Here is a 23,487-nt window from a genome sequence, read left to right on the forward strand (position 1 = left end):
GTGATCCAACTCCTTCTAAAATTCCATGGACTTGAATATGAAAGTCCATATTTACAAATGAAAGATTTTGATGAGATCATAGTCACTTTATATTTTCCTAATGTGTCTTAGGACACAGTCAAGCTGAAACTCTTTTCCTTCTCCTTGAAAGAGAAAACTAAGACGTGGTTGCACTCACTACGTCCACGATCTATTAGTAGATGGAACAACATGACAAGGGAGTTCATAAAGAAATTCTTCCCATATCATAGAAAGAACACCCTTAGAAAGTTGATCATAAACTTCGCCCAAAAGGAAGATGAAACATTCTTCCAATGTTGGGAGCGGTTCAAAGATCTTGTTAGTTCATGTCCACAACACGGTTTTGAAATGTGGCGCATAACAAGTTTTTTCTATGATGGGCTAACATCTTCCATGTGCCAAATGGTCGAGACAATGTGCAATGGGGAATTCATGAACAAAGATGTCAATGATGTGTGGGATTATTTTGACAAGCTTGTTGAAAACACACAATCGTGGGACATCTCCCTTAAACTTAACACCACTTCCAAGCCTACTCAATCAAAGGAGAGGGGTGGAATAAACTTGTTGAAAGAGAAAGATGATATAAATGCTAAAGTGGCTAGTCTCATAAGGAAATTCGAGGCCATGGAACTTAAGAAGGATAAGGCTAAGGAAACTGTTTGTGATATTTATGCTTGCAATGTTCATACAACTGAAAATTGTCCAACAATACCTGCTTTTCAAGAAATTCTGAATGAGCAATTGAATGCCGTAAACAATTTATCATGCCCCAAAATCAGAGATCGGATTCACAGGAATCTTGATCGCTGAATCCGGTGCCGACAGCCTCCGTAGTACCCCATTCTCGACTCTTAGCGTCCATACGCCAGATTCCGATCCTGGAATCCTATAAGGAGGATTTTTTTTGTACATTTAACTCGTAATAAGCATAACCACAAGATTACCAAATTCACAAAGGCAACATCATCATCACATATCCACTAATATAATCATTTGAGTACAATGCTAAAAGGGAAATATATAAATCGAAAATCAAGCTCCAGAAGACCACTCTACACTCCAAGCTCAACACTGCTGCAACCTAACATCACTTGCACGCATCTATCGTGCATAAGCTTATAAAAAGCTTAGAGGGTGGTGTAAGTGTGTTCACGAGGTAAGTGCCAAGTATTCAATACAATGCCATAGTCATACAATACTAAAAATACTGGTAATCCATAAATCATACAATGTCAGAAATAAGCAGAAATACTAACAAGATCATGAATTATTATAGTAAGTAAAAATACTTACAAGGTCATAAATCATATGATAACATAGTAAGTGAAAATACTGGTAAGTCCATAAGTCATACAATATTAGAATACACAATACGAATCAACTATGCAAATGATGAGTCATAGAGAGCCAAATATCAGATGCAGAGGATGCAATACAATATACATTCCTAATGAGTAACACAAATAGCGTCAGCCGTACCTAGACCACATAAATACAGAAATACAATAACCCAAATTGTCATATGCCGCAGATGTAATGCAACATGCGGTGCGAATGGAATGACCATGCTGGAGTGTGAAGTCGGGATGGTAGTACGTAGTATTGCAGGCTATGGGGTTCCATCACAATGGAGTTCTATCCAAACCAGACCCATACCTAATTTGGATAGTCAGACTCAATGTGGTAAACTCCTAATCTCTGGTTAGTCGCGCGCCCTAACCGAAATCCTGGCCATTGCGAAGGTACACGTAACAATTAGTTGCGCACCACCAGCCCGAGTGGATAGTGAATGATGAATGAATGAATACGTATGCAACTCCTACTCACTAAGTCCACATATCAGTACGGTTCATCTCTGGGATCATCACCGGGGTTTAGTACACTCTAAATGGATCTGCCGCTCTCCCAGCCGCACAGTCCAAGTGAGTGTAAGAAACCTCACTATCCGCCTGGCCAATAGTTTGTCAATACCTATTCGGCACGTCGAGAGCGGACCTATTCACGAGCTAGTCAAACTCAGCCTAGCAATGCCCCCTACTCTCTGGCGGGTAAGGCCACACCCCCTCCCAACCGACCACGACACAGTAGGAGATGCGGCCTCTTGGTACTCGGCACTCGGGTGCTCATGTATCCACTCGGTCTCGACGTTGGGGCGTCCTCTAGTACCAAGAGGGTTTAGGGATTTTCACCCAGGGCTATCTATGGCAGCCCGATGCTAGAACAAATTTTCAGTGTCCCGTCTGGCCATCCACATTATGCTTGTGGAGGCTACGGCCCTGATGTCGCTAGGGCGTATAGTAATCGTAATGAAAGATGCATGGGTCATACAATCCAGTCATGCATCAAACCTGCGCATACCGTGTGCTCATGTGAGATAACCTCCGCCTATCAGGTAGCCTCATAACAACACACTCAATGACATATGCAATGATCAACCACATCTCATAAAAAACATGTAGATGATGCGTATGGGCATGTATCATGGTGTTATGCTGTCACGTACTTATAATTGGTATCGAATGATATACTCGTAATCGGTATCGATAACCGGCACCAATAATCGACCTTGACAATGTGGACATTTAACCAACATTGCCCCCAAGGAATGGCCCTCATAGAGCCAAACATATAATGGGCTCACGGCCTCACACAAGGGCCTAATATTCAACACAGTGGACCTTACTCACAGGCCACATATACACAATAGGTGGGCCCTTCTCATGAGCCTCAAATACATGATATATGGGCCTCACACATGGGTCTCGAATACATCAAATGGGCCATGCATCATGGGCCTAATACATATCCCAATGGGCCTTGCCCATAGGCCACGAATACATCTCAGTGGGCCTTACCCATGGGCCATGAATACATCACGATAGGCCTTGCCCATGGGCCTCAAATACATCATAATGGGCCTCGACAAATCAGAATCAATCGATAATCGGAATCGACAAATCGGTCATGCCAATCGGAATCGACAATCGGCCACGACAATCGGGATCAGTAAGAATGGGCCTAACAAGGCCTAATGGAAGGTCATAATATGGACATCCAACCATCATTGCCCATCAATGTGGACATTAAACCATCATTACTCCCAAGGCATGACCCGCCATAATAATCATTGCATACATTATGGAGTAATCACACATCGTAATGGAACTCATATATATCACATTCGGCCCTGTACAAAGGCCCCACATACATTTCATTGGGCCTCAATCGTGGCCCTTATATACATCACATTGGGCCTCAACCCTTGGGCCATCAAATACATCAAGTGGATCGCATCCATGGGCCGCACCAATGGGCCTCATATACATCAAGTGGACCGCGTCCATGGGCCGCACCAATGGGCTTCATATACATCGATTGGGCTTCATCGATGGGCCACACTAATGGGCCTAATACATATCACAATTGGCCTTGCCCATAGGCCTCATATTCAAGCAAGTGGGCTCTGCACATGGGCCTTATCATATCAAGTTGGGCCGTGTTAATGAGTCGCACCAATGGGCCTCATGTATAACAAGTGGGCCGCATCATTGGGCCATACTAATGAGCCCTATAAATATATCAAGGTAGGCCTTACAGATGGGTGATAAGTATATCAAGGTGGGCACCTCGAATAAACCACAAAATACATCAAAGTGGGCTTGAAGGATGGGCCACAAAGTACATCAAAGTGAGCCTATTCACATGGGCCATATGTACATCAAATGAGCTACAACAATGGGTTAAATCAACTGGGCCAAGTTGAATGGGCCTAGTCGAATGGGACGAATCAAATGGGTCAACTCGAATGGGCCGAATCAATTGGCCGATCGAATGTGTCGTGCCAATCATCCATCAATAGAGATCATTACAGAGCATTAAATAAATGAATAAATAAATAAATAAATAAAATGAATCATATCCAAAGATCATCTTGAACATACCACAAATGGCAGTGGAGGTAATGCTTTCCACTTGTTTAAACCACATAGATCCATCACAAGATTTATTTTCCACCCAATCTATTCACAAGTCACTGCTAAAACAAATATCATTTGATCCAGAACTTTTAGGATCTGTTAAAGGGATTTCAATGGTGAACGTTCATTCTCCCCTGATTCCTATAGTGTGGTCCACCTGACCATCAGAGCTGTTTCATCTTTAGTCTCAAGCCTTGAGGTGGGATGGCCAAAAAGGATGGATGGTTGGCCAAATGGATGGACGGCTGGATGTAGCGCATCCATCAGTGGTGGGTCCCACGTACGTGGCCCACCATAATAATGTATATTAAATAATATTAATGTATTATATATATTATGCACTTAGATATAATATAATATATTTTATATACTCCAGATTCACTGTCCAGTTACATGTGGATGGAACAGAATACATTATTAAAGGTGGGTCCCACGTAAGAGTGGCCACCATTAACATTTATTAATATAATATTTTGTATTATATAATAATATATATTATAAAGTGTGTGTGTGTGTGCGAGATTGCAAAGGGTCCAGCGTCTAGACCTCTGGATGCTGGATGGGCGGCCTAGATGGACATATCCATCAGTAGTGGGTCCCACATGGGGCTCACAATAACGTTTCATCCAATCTGTTCATAAGGTCACAAAGACCCGGGTGAAGAGGAAAAATAAATTTCATAATGATCCAACGCTTCTGTGACCCAAAAAGGGTTCTAATGGTAGACGTTTAATCCCTTACTGTTTGTTGTGATGTGGGTCACCTGAGTCCTAGATCAGGCTGATTTTTGGAGTGGGTCCACTTTAGGGAGTGGCCCACCCAATGAAAGGTGTGGATATCAAATATACATCATGGTGGGGCCCACGACAGGGGCCGTGGGTGCCTACCTTCTGCCCACTCGTAATGACACAGGCGCTATCTGCGCCTGCTGCATATGTTCTTTATTTTTATTTTTATTTTTGAAAACTGATTCTCTGAGGTTTTTCATGTGTGGGGCCGGCGTCGAAAGCATCCGCCCCACCCAATGGGTCCTATACTCCATAAGCAATCTATCAATCCCAATATTGGGCATCTTTCAGAGTGTAGAAAAATTTAAGTGCATTTAAACGGTGAAAATCGCTGTTCTCTAAGGTATGGCCTGCCTGAAAGTTGGATCAGCTTCATTTTTCGGCTCAACACCTAAAATGAGTGGGTAAATAGGATAGATGGCGTGGATTGAATACATACATCAAGGTGGGGGCTATACAAGTGGCCCACCCCAAAATGTCTTAAACCAAGCTCATATTTGTGTTTTCCATTCAACGTCCAGTGTCCTTGGACGCTGGACAGTCTAGACATAATACATACATTGAGGTGGGCCCCACCTATGGATGTGGGCACCAAAGAAGGGGTTGGAGGGCATGGGAAATACATACATCAAAGTGGGGTCCATCCAAGTGGGCCACACGGCCACATCATCGCATATAATAGAAAGAAAAAAAGAGAGAGAGGGAGAGAGAGAGAGAGAGTGGAGATGGGAGGGACCCCACCACTATGGGTTCCTCCAAACCATGCATACATCAAGTGGGTCCCACCATAAATGGGCCCTCTAACCATTAAAATCTTACAAAAATCACGCACCTATTGGCTGCCTTCTTGGTCCGATGGAATGCCAAATTCCTTGGCTTTGGCTTAGACGGAGGATGATGGAAAATGGATGGTTGGATTAAGTGATAGGGAGGTGGGCCACACATGACCTCTCTCCCATGGACGTCCACCTCTCCCATGGTTGCTTGGGAGATGGATTTTTTTTGAAAAATGAGTGAGGATTGGTGTGTAAGAGATAAGGCATGGAAAGTATGAGTCTCTTTGACTTTTGGGATGAGAGGAATAGGCTAAGCATGGGTTGCTTTAATTAGTTGGTGGGAGAGGTATGGGTGAGTGATGTGATTGATGTGAAGTTGGGTAGAGATTCTTTTCTAGGGATTTGCAACGCATGGCATTTTTTCCTTGAACTGAACGCGGGCCCACATCTTCTAGCTAGGGTATCGCCTCGGTGCGCGAGATGTGACATCGGAACCGCGGCGATGGTACGATCATACTGGTACAAGTCTCGGGTCGAGTCGACTCAAATATGCAAGACTCGGCTTAGGATCATGCGCAAATATTGGTTATAGGTCGAGGGTTGCCAAAATTCGACCGGGAGGACCATATGAGTATACGGAATGGTACGGTCTAGGATACGGGCCTTCCAATTACCAGAGGCTTTTCAAGGGAACCACCTCAAACACATACAACTCCGTCTGGAGAAACCAATCAAATTTCAGTTAGAGGAATGGACAAACTGCTGCTCCTTAAGGGATCCGGTACTCAAGCATATTTAAGATGAAGAGTTATTCAATGAGGATATCAAATCAACAATGTGAATGCTTGCATTCTCCATTCAAAGAATAGAGTCACACTTAACAATTGGGTGAAAAGGGATGCTTCCAACTCAACCTCTCCCCAATCCAAAGCCATAATGTGAAATTAGTGACCCAAGCTCTTCACATCAGATGAAGCATGCTAAGTCTATCACCACTTGTTATGCCCCAAACTCAGAAATCGGGCTCACGAAATTCTCGATCAATGAATCCAGTGCTGATAGCCTCCGTAGTGCCCCATTCTCGGCTCTTGGCAACCATATGCCAGATTCCTATCCTAGGATCCTACAAGGAGGATTTTCAATATCATTTTTTTTGTAATGGAGCATGACCAAGTCACAAAACAACATCACTACATATCCACTATATCAAAAACTTTGAGTACAACGTGGAAAGGGAAATATAAATGTAGATATCGGAACTGTAAAAGCTTAGCTACACGCTCGTGCCTCAGTGCTACTACGATCAAACGTCACCTGCACGCAACGATCGTGCATAAGCTTATGAAAATCTTAGAAGGTAATGTAAGTGTGTGCACAAGGCAAGCGTGAAGTATGTAATATTAGAGTAATGCGGAATATGCTGGTAAGTCAATGAATACTATCAACCATACTAAGGCTATGCGATGCAAGTCATGAATTCTATTGGCCATAGCCAAATGTCATATGCGAGATGCAACGCATGCATGCCAGTCCTTATCAAGTACATATATCAATATAGTTCCCTTTTGGGATATCACTGGGGTCTAGTATACTCCACACTGACTGCCGCCTCCCTAGCTACACAGTCCAGCGAGTGAAAGAAACCACACTATCCACTTAACCAGTAGTTTGTCAATACCTACCCGGTTTGTCGATAGCGGACTCATTTACAAGATGGTTAAACTCAACCTAGCTTACAAGCCCCTCACTCGGGCGGATAAGGTCACACCCTCTTCCAACCGACCATGACATATTGAGAGATGCGGCCTACTAGTATTCGGCACTCGTGCGCTAATGTATCCGCTCAATCTAGACGTTGGAGCATCCCCTAGTATCCAAAAGGTTTTGAGACTTTCACTCAAGGACATCCTATGTGCCTACAGTGCTAGAGCCAATATTTCTGGTATCTATTCCAGCCATCCATGATGTGCTTATGGAGGCCACGACCCTAATGTCGCTAGGGCATACAATGATCATGTCACACAAATGCGAGATGCATGAATCACACTATCTAGTCATGCAGCAATCCTACGCATGTTGCACGCTCATGTGGGCAACTCCTATCAGTGAATCTCATAAACAATCTGCCCAATGACATATGGTATAATCAGTCACTCCTCATATCAAGCATACATATGATGTGTATGGGCATGAATCATGGAGTTATACTAAACATGTTATATGGTGATGAACTATCTTCATAACGAAGATGGGCTTATACGACCTACACACAACAAGTATGGGCCTAATAATGGGCCTTAGGGAGAGTTACAATGTGGACATTCAACCATCATTGCACTTACAATGTGGACGTCAAACCATCATTGCTCCCAAAGCATGGCCCACCATAAACATCATTACATACATCATGGTGGAATCTACATCATGGTGGAATCACACATCGTAATGGACCTCATATACATCACATTCGGCCCCACACAAAGGCCTCACATACGTCTCATTGGGCCTCACTTATTGTCCTTATATAAATCACATTGGGCCTCAACCCATGGGCCTCAAATACATCACAATGGGCCTCATATACATCAAGTGCACCACATCACATGGGCCGCACCAATGGGCCTCATATACATCAAGTGGGCTGCATCCACGGGTCGCACCAATGGGCCTCTTATACATCAAGTGGGCCGCATCAATGGGACGCACCAATGGGCCTCATATACCTTAAGTGGGCTGCACCAATGGGCCTCATATACATCAAGTGGGCCGCATCAATGGGCCGCACCAATGGGCCTCATATACATTAAGTGAGTCGCATCACATGAGCCGCACCATCTACACCATTCATCTATTTTAGAGATATTTTTAAAGCATTATCCAAAAATGAATCACATCGGAAGATCATCTAGACCATACCGCAAATAATAGTAGAGATAATGATTTCCACCCTTACCAGGGCCCACCCTAACGTTTATTTTCCATCCAATCTATTCATACGGTCACAAAGACATTAATCAAGAGGAAAAACAAATATCATATTGATCTAGAACTTCTGTGATCCCTAAAGGATTTCAATGGTAGGCATTCAACTCTCCACTATTTTTTGCAATGTGGTCCACCTAATAGATCTACATCATTTTTAGTCTCAGGCCTTGAGACGAGCTTGCCAATTGGATGGACAGTTTAGATATAATACATGCATCATGATTACGCCCACCAAGCTTGCTAACAACAATACAACAGCTGCAAATCTGGTGGTTTTCACATCCGGAGATGACGGTCTGGATGGACGGTGTGGATATATTACAACAAGACGGGTCCACATAGATGCACGGTGTGGATAATCATATGGCTGGTGGGTCCCACTATCCAGCCATCTGGATAGTGTGGATGAACCCTTATACATCATCGGTGTTCCCACATGGGGCCCACCACACACACACACCACACACACACACATATATATTTAAACGAGTAGCAATGTCCAGGCCTGGGACAGCCTGGATGAATTCCATACATCAAGATACAACCCCACACATGGGGTGGGTCCCACCGTCCAAGCAATGGATGGTGTGGATCTATAACACATATGTTAGGGTTGGGGTTCCACATGTGGCCACCCCACACGAATCAAGCTGATATATGTTATTTCCCTTCATTTAGGGTCTGCCCAAAATGGGCAGCAGTAAGTTGGGCCTCATGATCGGATAGTGTGGATCTAATCCATTCGCCAAGGTGGGCCCAAACAAGGAAAACGAGAGAGAGAGAGAGAGAGAGAGAGAGAGAGAGAGAGAGAGAGAGAGAGTAAGGTGAGATGGAGGGACCCCAGCATTATGGGCCCTCCCTTCCATGTATTACAACATACATCAAGTGGGTCCCATTACATATGAGCCCACCAAAAAATCAGTGGTGGAGATCCCTTCTCCACTAAAATGCAAGGTCTAGATGACCCCTTTTAAACTAGGAAAGTAAACATCATGATGAGGTCTATGGAGAATGGCCCCATTATGGGATGATCATATGAATCACGGTGGGCCAACGGCCACACCTAGGGTCCAAAGTGAGATCCATACCATCAATTAGTCGGCCCCACTTAGCCCATCATAAAAAATAAAATCTAAACCTATAAGAACACCCACCGTTGGATCTTCTTGGTCCGATGGAATGCCAAACTCCTTGGCTCTCTCTTTGATGGAAGATGATGAGGATTGAAGGGCTAGGATGAGGGATCTTGGGGTAGGAAGTGTGCCACACACAAAACACTATTCTCTCTTGGAATGCTTGGACGGCCAACCTCTTAGTTGCTTGGAAAATGGGTAGAGAAAAGAAAGAGAGAGGGTGGTTATAAGAGAGAGGTGATGGGTAGAGTGATGGATGGAGTGATGGGTGGAGTGATGTAAGGGTTAACTTTGGGGGTAGCTTGTGTAAGCGAGGTGACATGTGAGGTATGTGTATGATGAGTTGTGTACTTGATTGATTGATGTGATGGATTGGGTAGAGATTCTCTTGGAATTCGCAATGTGCAGCATTTTTCTCAAAATGAACGCGGGCCCACAACTCCTGGCCTGGGTATCGCATCGGTGCGCAAGACGAGGCATTGGAACCGTGGCAACGGTGCGGCCGCGATGGTACAAGTTTCGAGTCGAGCTAACTCAGATCTATGGGATACGACTTAAGGTTACACGTAAATGCCGATTACAGGTGCAAGTTGCCAAAATTTGACAAGGAGGATCGCGGGAGTCTACGGAATAGTACGAATAAGGATACGTGCCTTATAGCCCTGTAACGCCCTGAAAATTGGGGGTCGAGCATAACTCAGCTCCCGAGTTTCCAAATATCACTTATGCAACATATTTAATGATGGATGTATGTTGTCTGTATGAGTGCATAAGACATGGAATAGATTAAGCCAAACTGCAAACATAATCCAGGGATAAGTGAAAGACACAAGCGGAAGACTTAAAGAAGCATATGTGTACATGTGTAAGTCCCTGAAATACGTATACATGCCAGGTCAAACTAACAAGTGTTGCTTTCAAAAATACAAGTATCAAATGACATCATCTAGTAAAATTACAATGAAAACCCAAAATCCCCGCATATCAGGACATGGCTCACATGAACCCGCCTGAGAACTGCATAAAAGAAAACGTGGCCTCATCATCCTTGAACTCCTGCTCTGCCTCAGGGGTCGCGTCATCATCTGCATCTAAGACAGGGTCTGGTTGGTGTTAAAACACCGTCCCAGAACGTGGGAGTGAGTGATCAACTCAGTGGAACCATACAGTAAAAGTTAACATGATATCAAGTCAATCAAGCAGTAATGATAAGGCAATACAATTAAACAAGTCTAAAGTACTCTTGTTAATGCAGAGATGTATGTATAAATGATGCATGCCCTTGCCTGCACTCCTTCAGCGTCTTCATCTTACGTTATGCATGATAACCTCCCGTAGTGCCAACGACTTCTACGCACATGCAATGTGGTGCATGAACATGATTACCAAGTTATTATTAGTCCTTTTCATACAGCAGGATTGGGAAGCTAAGGTACCTTCCTCATATCAATTTCCACACAGTGATCCATTCTAGGGTCGTCAGTCCTAGGCCATCTCATACGATCATATGGTTCTAGGTTGCTGCAAAGGGCTCGCCACCAATCAATGCACGCTTATCATACCTTCGTTACTACTCTAAGGCTCGTCGCCTTAATGCAGTATCAAGGTATGCTCGAGGTCACTACAAAGGGCTCGTCACCAATCAATGTAGGCCGACAACGCGAATATAGTGTCCCATACCACCATAATCGGCTCACGAGTGTGGTGTGCTCACTGGTCACTACGGGGAGGCTCGTCACCCCAGCGTAGGCCGACAGCTCGACCACGGTGTCCCATACCACCATGTCCGGCTCATGAGTCTTAGCGGATCAAGGTACAACGGTTAACGGGATTTCATCGTTAAGTTTGTTACCCTAGATTCAAACAATAACGTCCATACATGGTTAACATACATCGGACAATCGGGTTACTTGACGAACTCGACTAGCAAAAGCGCACGTTGGGTTGAACGACATAGAGTGCGCAAACACTCCGTATGGCCAAACCACTGCCGACAACTCTAATACGACTCGGGTTCATCAAATCACGTCCTTCGTGGCGAAAGCAACCTCAGCCACGAACTCAAGGCCGATTACCGATTTTCTGGACTATTTCATAGTCCCAAATACATTCCATTATAACAGATATGCATATACAATTTAGAACAGTAATGGAACAACAATTCAAATCATATAGTATGTGAGCATTTAAAGAATATCAACTTAGCATGGATTTACACATAAGTAATACTTGAAGTAAAACAACAAAGAATGTGACTTGCACGTAGGAAATCATACACACCAATAGGAGAGTTGAGAATCGCTTCTCAATGCCCGCAAATAGGATAATATATTACACTTTAGACCATTCAGACATTTCTACAAACACTTAGACTACAAAGTTCAACATACATGACGTATGTTGGGATACACGCATTTGGACAATTCCTTTTGCTAAGGAGTTGACATACATACAACTAGCACAAATACACGACAGTTAATCATGGCAAGCACATGTTCATATTTTATACGTATACAATACTTTCTACATACACAAGGAATACACAAATCTCAACACAAGGCATATATGGAATGCAATATAAACATAGCATTTGGCATGTGAAATTTCACCCACAACAATAATAAATCATTATCTGACATTGAAATCCTTGAAAACCATAACCTATACGAATATAGTCCGCACCTTAAACCAGAAAATACGCACAGATCTGATTCAGACGATAAGTCTTCATCAATGACGACTAGATAACCTAAGGCAAGGATAGAAATGAGCTACATCAACACATAGACAAGTCTAAGCTCTAAAACAGATTAGGGTTAGATTAACTTACCCAAGAAGGAACTTAGAATCACTGGAACAACGATTCAAAAGTGATGGTTTAAGGATGCAGGGAAAGAAGAAAGAAACTCAAGATGATACACCAACTTCTCTCTTTTCCTCTCTCTTTCTTATCTAGGGTTAGGAAATTCGTATGGAAAAGAGAGTGAGGGTTTTAAGGTCTCTATATAGGCCTAAAATAGATGAAAATAGCCCCAGGGCCAAGGTATACTTAGGTTATAACCAAATCAGGCCTCTCTCGATCCAACGGAACACTTCTGTTGGTCCTTTCTCTACATGCGGTCGGACTTAAGCTCACTGACCATGGATCTAGGTCAGGCTGAGTTTTCGTACCGATCAAATTTACAGATCAGCCATGGCGGACCACTCTCAATTCAACGGTCATCGAAACTCGATCAGGTCCACAAGCACTACGACATGCCTGGGCTATCTTCCCTGATCCAAGGGTGAAATTATGTCAGAATCCAATGGTCAGATTACGTAAAATCGTCGCGTAAGTGACATGACTCAGATTTCATAAAATCATATTTAATTTCTCACCGTTCTCACTCTCTTCACTCCAGACTCAAGCAAATCGACTCATGACATCATCTGGACTTGATTTCTGAGGTGATGGTCAAGCCCAACAAGGTAACCATAACTGTCTAAGATCATCGCTATCGGACTTTTGACGCGCTGTCCAGGTCTGACCCAAAGCTTCTAAAAATTTTCGAGAGCAACTGGATTTAGCGTTGAATCCCAGATTTTAGAGTAACGTAGCGCTAACGATTCTACAGGTTTTGAGTCCTGCAGATCAAATTTAAAGTGATTGATGCAAATTTCACAAGCAATCGAGTTTAACGCTAATTAACCCACAAATAACTTCGAATGAAAATAGAGGCAATACTCAGGTCTTAGTACGAAATTTTTCGGGTCATTACAATCTACCCCCCTTAAAGAAAAGTTTCATCCTCGAAATTCGTACCTTCTCATAATCCTCAAGGATCTGAGGGTAGCTCTTTCTAACCTCAGCTTCAATCTCCCAAGTAGCTTCTTCTTCACTATGATGCATCCATAGTACTTTCACAAGAGGGATGACCTTGCTATGCAATACCTGCTCCTTCCTGTCTAGAATACATGTTGGTCGCAGTACATATGTGGCATCCTCGCTCAATTGCACCTGCTCCCTACTGATAATATGCGAAGGATCAGGAACGTACTTCTTTAGCATAAAAACATGAAATATGTTATGCATGCCCGCAAGTGGTGTGGGCAAAGCAAGGCGGTACGCTACCGCTCCCACTCGATCTAGTATTTGAAATGAACCAATAAATCTCGACGTGAGCTTTCCCTTCTTACGGAACCGCAGAACTCCCTTCATAGGGGAAACCTTAAGAAATACATGGTTTCCAACCTCAAACTCAAGCAGTCGCCGCCTCGTATCAGCATAACTCTTCTACCTGCTTTGGGCTATCAGAAGTCGACGTCGAATAACGTCAACTTTTTCTGAAGTTGCTTGCACCAACTCTGGGCCAATCAAACTACGCTCGCCAACTTCTGCCGAGTAATGCAGTGCTCTACACGGGTGACCATACAATGCCTCGTAGGGAGCCATGCCGATACTCGCCTGGAAACTGTTATTATACACGAACTCTGCATAAGGGAGACAATCATCCCAACTGTCCTTAAAGTCGAAAACACAAGCTCGCAACATGTCTTCCTGAATCTGATTCACACGTTCTGTCTACCCATCTGTCTGCGGATGAAACGCGGTGCTAAACTTCAATTTCACACCCATCGCTTCCTAGATACGAGTCCAGAAGATAGACGTGAATCGCGTGTCTCTGTCAGACACAATCTCCAAGGGAACTCCATGCAGATGTACAATCTCCTTGATGTACAATCTAGCCAACTCGTCTGCAGAGTTTGTGACTCTGATCGGTAAGAAATGAGCCCACTTCGTCAATCGGTCGACGATCACCTAAATAAAGTCATGTCCCTTCCTCGTTCTCGGCAACCTTGAAATAAAATCTATAGAGATGAAGTCCCACTTCCATTCTGCTATGGGCATGGGGTGAAGCAGCCCAGGAGGTCGGCGATGCTCTGCCTTGACCTGCTGGCACGTGAGACAACGAGATACAAACTCAGCAATGTGAACCTTCATGTTGTCCCACTAATAAGATCTTCTCATATCTTGATAAATCTTCGTGCTACCTAGATGCATCGTAAGCTTAGAATTATGGGCTGACTCGAGAACCTCCCGTCTCAAGTCAGGGATGTCTGGGACAGATAGCCGGCGACGAAATTGTAGGCCCCCATATGAACCAACACTCCACTCGAAGTCCTCATCTGTACTAACCCGCTCTTTCATCTTCACCAAAAACTCATCATCTGCCTGAGTTGCAACGATCCTCTCGTCAATGAGGGGTTGTGCACGAATGTGTGCGATAACCTCATACGGCTCTTCCATCGTAAGTTTTTGCTCAAAGTCTCACACAAACTCCAACATGTCCCATTCTGCTATCATTAGCGGAGCTGCAAACTTTATAGCCTTCTTGCGACTCAACGCGTCTGCCACAAGGTTTGACTTGCCCAGATGGTAAGAAACATCGAACTTAAAGTCTTTCAATGTTTCCATCCATCGGCGTTGCCTCATATTCAAGTCACGCTACGTGAAGATATACTTAAGGCTCTTGTGGTCGCAAAAGAGCTCGAACTCCTCTCCATAGAGGTAATGTCTCTAGAGCTTTAGTGCAAAAATGATAGCTGCCAACTCCAGGTGGTGTGTAGGATAATTTTCTTCATGTTTTCTCAACTGTCTCGAGGCATATGCAATCACCCTGTCCTTCTGTATAAGGACACAACCCAGACCAACGTGAGAGGCGTCAGTATATATCGTATACTTAACCCCTTGCTCTGGTAATACTAGCACAGGGGTGGACGTTAACTTGTCCTTTAGCTCTTTAAAAGTTATCTCTGCCTTTTCATTCCAAGCGAACTTCAAGTCTTTCCGTGTCAACTGAGACAACGATCTGGCTATCTTCGAGAAGTCGCGTATGAAACGTCGATAGAAGCCCGCTAGACCCAAAAAGCTTATCACCTCAGTAACCGAACCAGGCTGCTTCCAGTCCTGAACTGCAGCTACCTTAGCGAGATCGACAGTTATCCCTTCCTTGGACACCATATGTCCTAGGAACTTGACTTCCTCTTTCTAGAAATCACACTTCTTGAACTACGCAAACAGCTGATTCTTCCTGAGAGTATCCAAAATCGCTCTTAAGTACTCCTCGTGCTCTTCCCGACTCGCAGAATATATCAAAATATCATCGTTAAAGACAATGACGAATTGGAACAAGAATAGCCGAAATACCCTGTTCATCAGATCCATGAACACGGCCGGTGCGTTCGTAAGACCGAACGACATCACAAGGAGCTCATAATGGCCAAAGCTAGTCCTGAAAGCGGTCTTCTGCACGTCCTCATTCTTGACGCCCAACTGATGATACCCTGACTGCAGATCAACCTTCGAGAAGTACCATGCCCCCTTCAACTGATCAAATAGATCATCAATCCTGGGCAAAGGATACTTGTTCTTCACAGTCACCTGATTTAACCTGCGATAATCTATACATAATCGCAAGGAACCATCTTTCTTCTTAACAAACAGGACAGGTGCTCCCCAAGGAGACACACTAAGCCTAATAAAATCCAAATTCAACAAGTCATCTATCTGCTTCCTCAATTCCTCCATTTCACTCGGAGGCATACAATAGGTGGGCAAAGAAATGGGTGTCGCACCAGGCATGAGATCGATAGTAAAATCAATCTCGCGCTGAGGGGGTAATCTAGGAATCGACTCAAACAGATCTTCAAACTCCTGAACTACAGGTGTGCTTTCAAATGCTGATCCAGTAATACTCTTCAACAGAGAAGTATAATAACCAAGACGAAAAGGGTAACTGACCTGAACTGGGAAAGTAACTGTCTCGCCCTCAGGTCCATGGATTGTTACCGACCTAGCTTCAAAATCAATCTCTGCCCACATCTTTGTGAGCCAATCCATACCCATAATGACATCGTAATGGTAAAGAGGTGTGACAAAAAAGTCAACAAGAATCGATCTGCTCCCTAGATCAATCAAACAATCTATACAACGCTTGTTCATAACAGAGGAGATCCTTGTAGCGGTAGTGAGCGTCACTCCCTTCATAGAAACAGTGCCCAAACCTAGGCGCCTAATTGCCGTATACGATATAAGAGAGGTAGTGGACCCTGTATCCACCAACATAGAAACGGGAATACCTTGGATGTGAGCATTAACCTCAAAGGATCTCGGCACCAAGTCAGCCACAGGCGCTTCAGCTGAGAGCGCGTGAACTCGAGCCTGCTGCTGGCGATTCGACGGAGGAACCATGGGCCGCTGAGGTGGCCTGAAGCGAGGTATAGAAGGTCTGAAAGATGGGTGAGCTGGCACTGACCAAAGAGGAGGAGGTGATATAACTGGAGGCATCGGACGGCTGATCCTCTATGACAGAGTAAAACCACTGTCCCCCATACGTGAAAAGCAAGTGCGATCCGAATGCCCCATCTTCCCATAATACGAACAGTGTAAGTCCGAACGCATCTGCTGAACGGGCAGTGCTGAACGCCTCGGAGGAGAATCTGACCGCGGCCTCTTGTCGAGAAATGGTGCACTCTGAAAGTCGGGTGGTGGTCTGGGAACCATAGGTGCTCGCATACGAGATGACATGTCCCCGTCCTGCTCAGCTCGCAGGGACGTGCTCACCAACTCCTCATAGGAAGATATGCTAGCACAACACATCTTCGATCGGATCTCAGGCCTCAACCCCTCAGAAAAATGCTGCATCCGCATCGACTGATCACCCAGAAGCAAAGGAGCATAGCGACCCAGCTCAGTAAACTGGTTCTCATACTCCGTCACCGACATCCCTCCCTGACAGAGGTGAAGGAACTCACTCTCCTTCTCGTGTTGGTACGTAATCGGAAAATACTTCTCGTGGAAGCGTGCCTCAAACGCCTATCACGTCCATTCAAACCCTTTCGCAACAGTGCGAAGAACACTGTCCCACTATAAACTGGCCTCCTTCTTAAACATGAAGGAGGCAAGCTCGACCTGCTCAACCTCAGAATAGTGCAGCGGCTTCAGCATCTTAGAGATGCGATCAATCCAGTACTCGGCCTCCTCGGGTCTATGAGAACTCACAAATGTGGGAGGAGGTCGTAAGCGCTGGAATCGCTCAAATGTTCCGTTCGCACTAGCGCTCCTAGATGGGTGCATAGGTGAAGTAGGTGGAGTCGCCCCCATCGACTGAGTAAAGATGCCAGCCATGGAAGATAGAAACTGCTGCTACTGCTGCTACTGAATCTGCTGCTGCTGCATCAACAGCATCATCTACTCAAACCTATCAGGAGGTGGAGCAGACGAAGATGCATACGGCATCAATGCAAATGCACGTTCGGCTTAGGAACCAAAGGCGTGACTAGAGGAGCCATAGGTGGAATCACAGGTGTCGGCCCAGCAGCGGGGCTAGTAGCTGGCTGAGAGTCCAGCCCAGCACCAATATGAGATGGGCCCGACTGTGGATCCGTCTGGCTATTGCCTAAGGGAGAAACCCCGGCAAGCGACTCGACCAAAGAGAGATGGGCCGAAGTCTTCGAAACCTTAGGAGGCATACCCTACATTCAACAGAGGATGTAACCTGTGAGATCCAACATTCACATAATCCACCCACACAGCATTTACATCACAACTCAAAGATGACAACATACATTCCATTTAACAAAATTGTCACAATACAAGAAGTGCAGCATTACATGAATCGCGACGGAGAAAGCATGTGAACTAAAACATCTAAAACTTCAAATAACAAACAACTCCCAAACTACAACACCAACAATGGCTACATATAAAAATAAACAACAAACAGAGCAAAGGACGACTACAACTACAACTACTCTTTAGAATCAGGAGATGGAGGCGGGGCACCCTTATCCTGCAGACAACACAGGATAGACTTCAAAGTTCGGGTCACCTTTTTGAACTTGTGCTTCACGAGGCCTCGAAGATCCATAATATCCTGGCGTAGAACAGCTTGACCCTCCTCAATCCGAGCTATATGGGCATCCCTGACAGCCTGATCTGCGCTCTGCTCTGGTGCCACAGGAGGAGAACTCTCACTCGTATCCTGGGCCTCCACTTCTTCCTCGTCCTGCTCTTCTTCTTCTTCTATTTCAGCTCCACCCTCGCCATAACTCTCTTCCTCATCGCTCTCTGTCTCATCCTCACTTTCTGAGGCTTCTCGTCGACGAGGCCCAATGTCCATTTGATTTAGGGTCGTCTCATTAATGTCGCGAATAGGTACCGACTTTTTCGCCCCAAGCCTAAAGCTAAACTCATGTGCAAGCTTACAAATGAGTCAACCAAATGGGAGTGATTCGGTCCTCCTATTCGAACGAGCGATAAGGACAATCTGAAGCAAGATGTACGTTGGCACACAAAGCTTCTCTCCTTGCCCCACCTGATACAGAAAATCTACCATCAGGCGCATACACTCGCTGCAGTTGCTCCACCTTAGATAAACATTGAATGTGCACATGTGGTGAAGCAAGCGGACATCATCCATCATGTTGGTAGATAGAAGGCTTCTATTAGGCTGCCATTTGACTAGACGACCACACAGGAACCGCGTGCGGTGATCCCTCTCGCGCGTACTGCTTAAATTCTTCTCACTGTCATGCACCTCACCAAGCGACACATTTAGGAGTCGGGATATCAAAGCGACGTTGACCGTGGCCTCCCAATCTCTTCCACAAGGGATCTTGAACTGCAGAGGCTCCAGCGAAGGTTCCCGAATAAGGGCATAAAAAGCTTGAACAGTGCTCAGATTTGCACGATATTCACCTTCAAACAAGGGACACCAACAGGCCCCTTCCAAGCGTTCCAATAAGAGAAACTCGCCAAATAGCCGCAGATCTACATGAGCCTCAAAAAGGACCCTATGGCCTTCATAGACTCCATGAGATAGCTCTGCCAACAAATTTCTTCCAATGGGAGCTTGAGGATCAAGGTCCCGCTTCGTCTGAAACTCACGGGTGGCGGTCGTGCTCGCGGTGGCACCTCTCGGCCTCCGTGCACGGGTTGGGCGGCTAGGCCTGGCTTCATCCACGGGCGCTCTCTTCTTCCCCATCAAAGAGAGAAAGGTGAAGATGAAAAATATGGCCGTAACAAACTCAAATAAGGCCATGGAAAATGAGGAAAAAGAGGGAAATGGGAAGAATGGTAATACTCCCACGATTTGGAGACCCAAAGGAAGGATTTGAGTGCTCAAATGGAAGGGAAAGAGAGAGAAAACAACAATGGGGATGGGTCTTTATGATGGGTTGGATGGGTGTGCATGAAAATGGAAGAAGGAGTTTGAGGAGGGATTTTTATAGGGTTTTGAGAGAGATTTTAAGAAAAGGAAAGCTTGGAGGGTGAGTTTGTGAAGGAAATAGGGTTTAGAAGGGTTTAAAATTGAGCAACCATGGAGGAGTGGGCCACACAAGACCCCACATGCGTCGGCCCGAGCCGGCCCGCTGGGCGGTAAGGGCTCACTGAACCGGCGAGGTCATCGCCGGTCTCTCGACAATCCAGCGTTACTCGCCATTTGGGCGAGGTCCTCCTGGCCCCTTAGCTCCAAAATGATGTGGGTCCCCCCTGGGTTCCCCTGGAATTGCCCTGATCGGGCCCTTAGTCCGATTCGACTCATACCGGGCTACTAGGAATAGAATCTGATACAAATTCGAGTTTACAGACATTTTAAGGGCTGAGATGGGAAGATAAACCATCTAAAATCATCAATGGATGGTCTAGAACAGATTTTAGGTCGCTATGTGTGATTAGGAGTGCGCACAGACTCGATCTCGGTGATCGTTTCAGTAAACTTTCGCCAATAGAAGCAATGGAAACACATACACAAATTCTACAATAAACTCGTACCCTCCAACACTAAGGTGGCAACAACATGTGGTGTGTGACCATAACCCAGGTCTGGTTTAATCCAATCATGCTCTGATACCAACTTGTAACGCACTGAAAATCAGGGGTCGAGCATAACTCAGCTCCCGAGTTTTAAAATATCACTTATGCAACATATTTAATGATGGATGTATGTTGTCTGTATGAGTGCATAAGACATGGAATAGATTAAGCCAAACTGCAAACATAATCCAGGGATAAGTAAAAGACGCAAGCGGAAGACTTAAAGAAGCATATGTGTATATGTGCAAGTCCCTGAAATACGTATACATGCTAGGTCATACTAACAAGTGTTGCTTTCAAAAATACAAGTATCAAATGACATCATCTAGTACAATTACAATGAAAACCCAGAATCCCCGCATATCAGGACATGGCTCACATGAACCCGCCTGAGAACTGCATAAAAGAAAACGTGGCCTCATCATCCTCGAACTCCTGCTCTGCCTCAAGGGTCGCGTCATCATCTGCATCTAAGACAGGGTCTGGTTGGTGTTAAAACACCGTCCCAGAACGTGAGAGTGAGTGATCAACTCAGTGGAACTATACAGTAAAAGTTAACATGATATCAAGTCAATCAAGCAGTAATGATAAGGCAATACAATTAAACAAGTCTAAAGTACTCTTGTTAATGCAGGGATGTATATATAAATGATGCATGCCCTCACCTGCACTCCCTCAGCGTCTTCATCTTACGTTACGCATGACAACCTCCCGCAGTGCCAATGACTTCTACGCACATGTAATGCGGTGCATGAACATAATTACCAAGTTATTATTAGTCCTTTTCATACAGCAGGATTGGGAAGCTAAGGTACCTTCCTCATATCAATTTCCACACAGTGATCCATTCTAGGGTCATCAGTCCTAGGCCATCTCATACGATCATATGGTTCTAGGTCGCTACAAAGGGCTCGTCACCAATCAATGCACGCCTATCATACCTTCGTTACTACTCTAAGGCTCATCGCCTTAATGCAGTATCAAGGTATGCTCGAGGTCACTACAAAGGGCTCGTCACCAATCAATGTAGGTCGACAGCGCGAATATAGTGTCCCATACCACCATAATCGGCTCACGAGTGTGGTGTGCTCACTGGTCACTACGGGGAGGCTCGTCACCCCATCGTAGGCCGACAGCTCGACCACAGTGTCCCATACCACCATATCCGGCTCATGAGTCTTAGCGGATCAAGGTACAACGGTTAACGGAATTTCATCGGTAAGTTTGGTACCCTAGATTCAAACAATAACGTCCATACATGGTTAACATACATCGGACAATCGGGTTACTTGACGAACTCGACTAGCACGAGCGCACGTTGGGTTGAATGACATAGAGTGCGCAAACACTCCGTGTGGCCAAATCACTACCGACAACTCTAATACGACTCGGGTTCGTCAAATCACGTCTTTCGTGGCGAAAGCAACCTCAGCCACGAACTCAAGGCCGATTACCGATTTCCTAGACTATTTCATAGTCCCAAACACATTCCATTATAACAGATATGCATATACAATTTAGAACAGTAATGGAACAACAATTCAAATCATGTAGTATGTGAGCGTTTAAAGAATATCAACTTAGCATGGATTTACACATAAGTAATACTTGAAGTTAAACAACAAAAAATGTGACTTGCATGTAGGAAATCATACACACCAATAGGAGAGTTGAGAATCGCTTCTCAATGCCCGTAAATAGGATAATATATTACACTTTAGACCATTCAGACATTTCTACAAAAACTTAGACTACAAAGTTCAACATACATGACGTATGTTGGGATACACGCATTTGAACAATTCCTTTTGCCAAGGAGTTGACACACATACAACTAGCACAAATACACGACAGTTAATCATGGAAAGCATATGTTCATATTTTATACGTATACGATACTTTCTACATACACAAGGAATACACAAATCTCAACACAAGGCATATATATCAGGAATGCAGTATAAACATAGCATTTGGCATGTGAAATTTCACCCACAACAATAATAAATCATTATCTGACATTGAAAGCCTTGAAAACCATAACCTATATGAATATAGTCCGCACCTTAAACCAGAAAATACGCACAGATCTGATTCAGACGATAAGTCTTTGTCAACGGTGACTAGATAACCTAAGGCAAGGATAAAAATGAGCTACATCAACACATAGACAAGTCTAAACTCTAAAACAGATTAGGGTTAGATTAACTTACCCAAGAAGGAACTTAGAATCGCCGGAACAACGATTCAGAACTGATGGTTTAAGGATGCAGGGAAACAAGAAAGAAACTCAAGATGATACACCAACTTCTCTCTTACTTTCTCTCTCTTTTTCTCTCTCTTTCTTAGCTAGGGTTGGGAAATTCGTATGGAAAAGAGAGTGAGGGTTTTAAGGTCTTTATATAGGCCTAAAATAGATGAAAATAACCCCAGGGCCAAGGTATACTTAGGTTATAACCAAATCAGGCCTCTCTCGATCCAACGGAACACTTCTGGTGGTCCTTTCTCCACATGCGGTCGGACTTAAGCTCACTGACCATGGATCTAAGTCAGGCTGAGTTTTCGTACCGGTCGGATTTACAGATCAGCCGTGGCGGACCACTCTTAATTCAACGGTCACCGAAACTCGATCAGGTCCACAAGGACTATGACATGCCTAGGCCATCTTCCCTGATCCGAGGGTGAAATTGGGTCAGAATCCAATGGTCAGATTGTTTAAAATCGTCGTACAAGCGACACGACTCAGATTTCATAAAATCATATTTAATTTCTCACCGTTCTCACCCTCTTCACTCTGGACTCAAGCAAATCGACTCAGGACATCATCTGGACTTGATTTCTGAGGTGATGGTCAAGCCCAACAAGGTGACCATAACTGTCTAAGATCATCACTATCGGACTTTTGACGCGCAGTCCAGGTCCGATCCAAAGCTTCTAAAAATTCTC

General features: G+C 44.5%; 1 non-coding gene across 1 annotated transcript; it reads right to left on the bottom strand.

The window, feature by feature from the left end:
* Window positions 1-258: 258 nt before the first annotated feature.
* Window positions 259-365, bottom strand: LOC131244836 (small nucleolar RNA R71). Its single transcript, XR_009170607.1, has one exon. It is a non-coding gene; the product is annotated as a small nucleolar RNA R71 (small nucleolar RNA).
* Window positions 366-23,487: the final 23,122 nt, after the last annotated feature.

This window comes from Magnolia sinica, chromosome 4 (genome assembly GCF_029962835.1).
Source record: "Magnolia sinica isolate HGM2019 chromosome 4, MsV1, whole genome shotgun sequence".
Taxonomy (NCBI): Eukaryota; Viridiplantae; Streptophyta; class Magnoliopsida; order Magnoliales; family Magnoliaceae; genus Magnolia; species Magnolia sinica.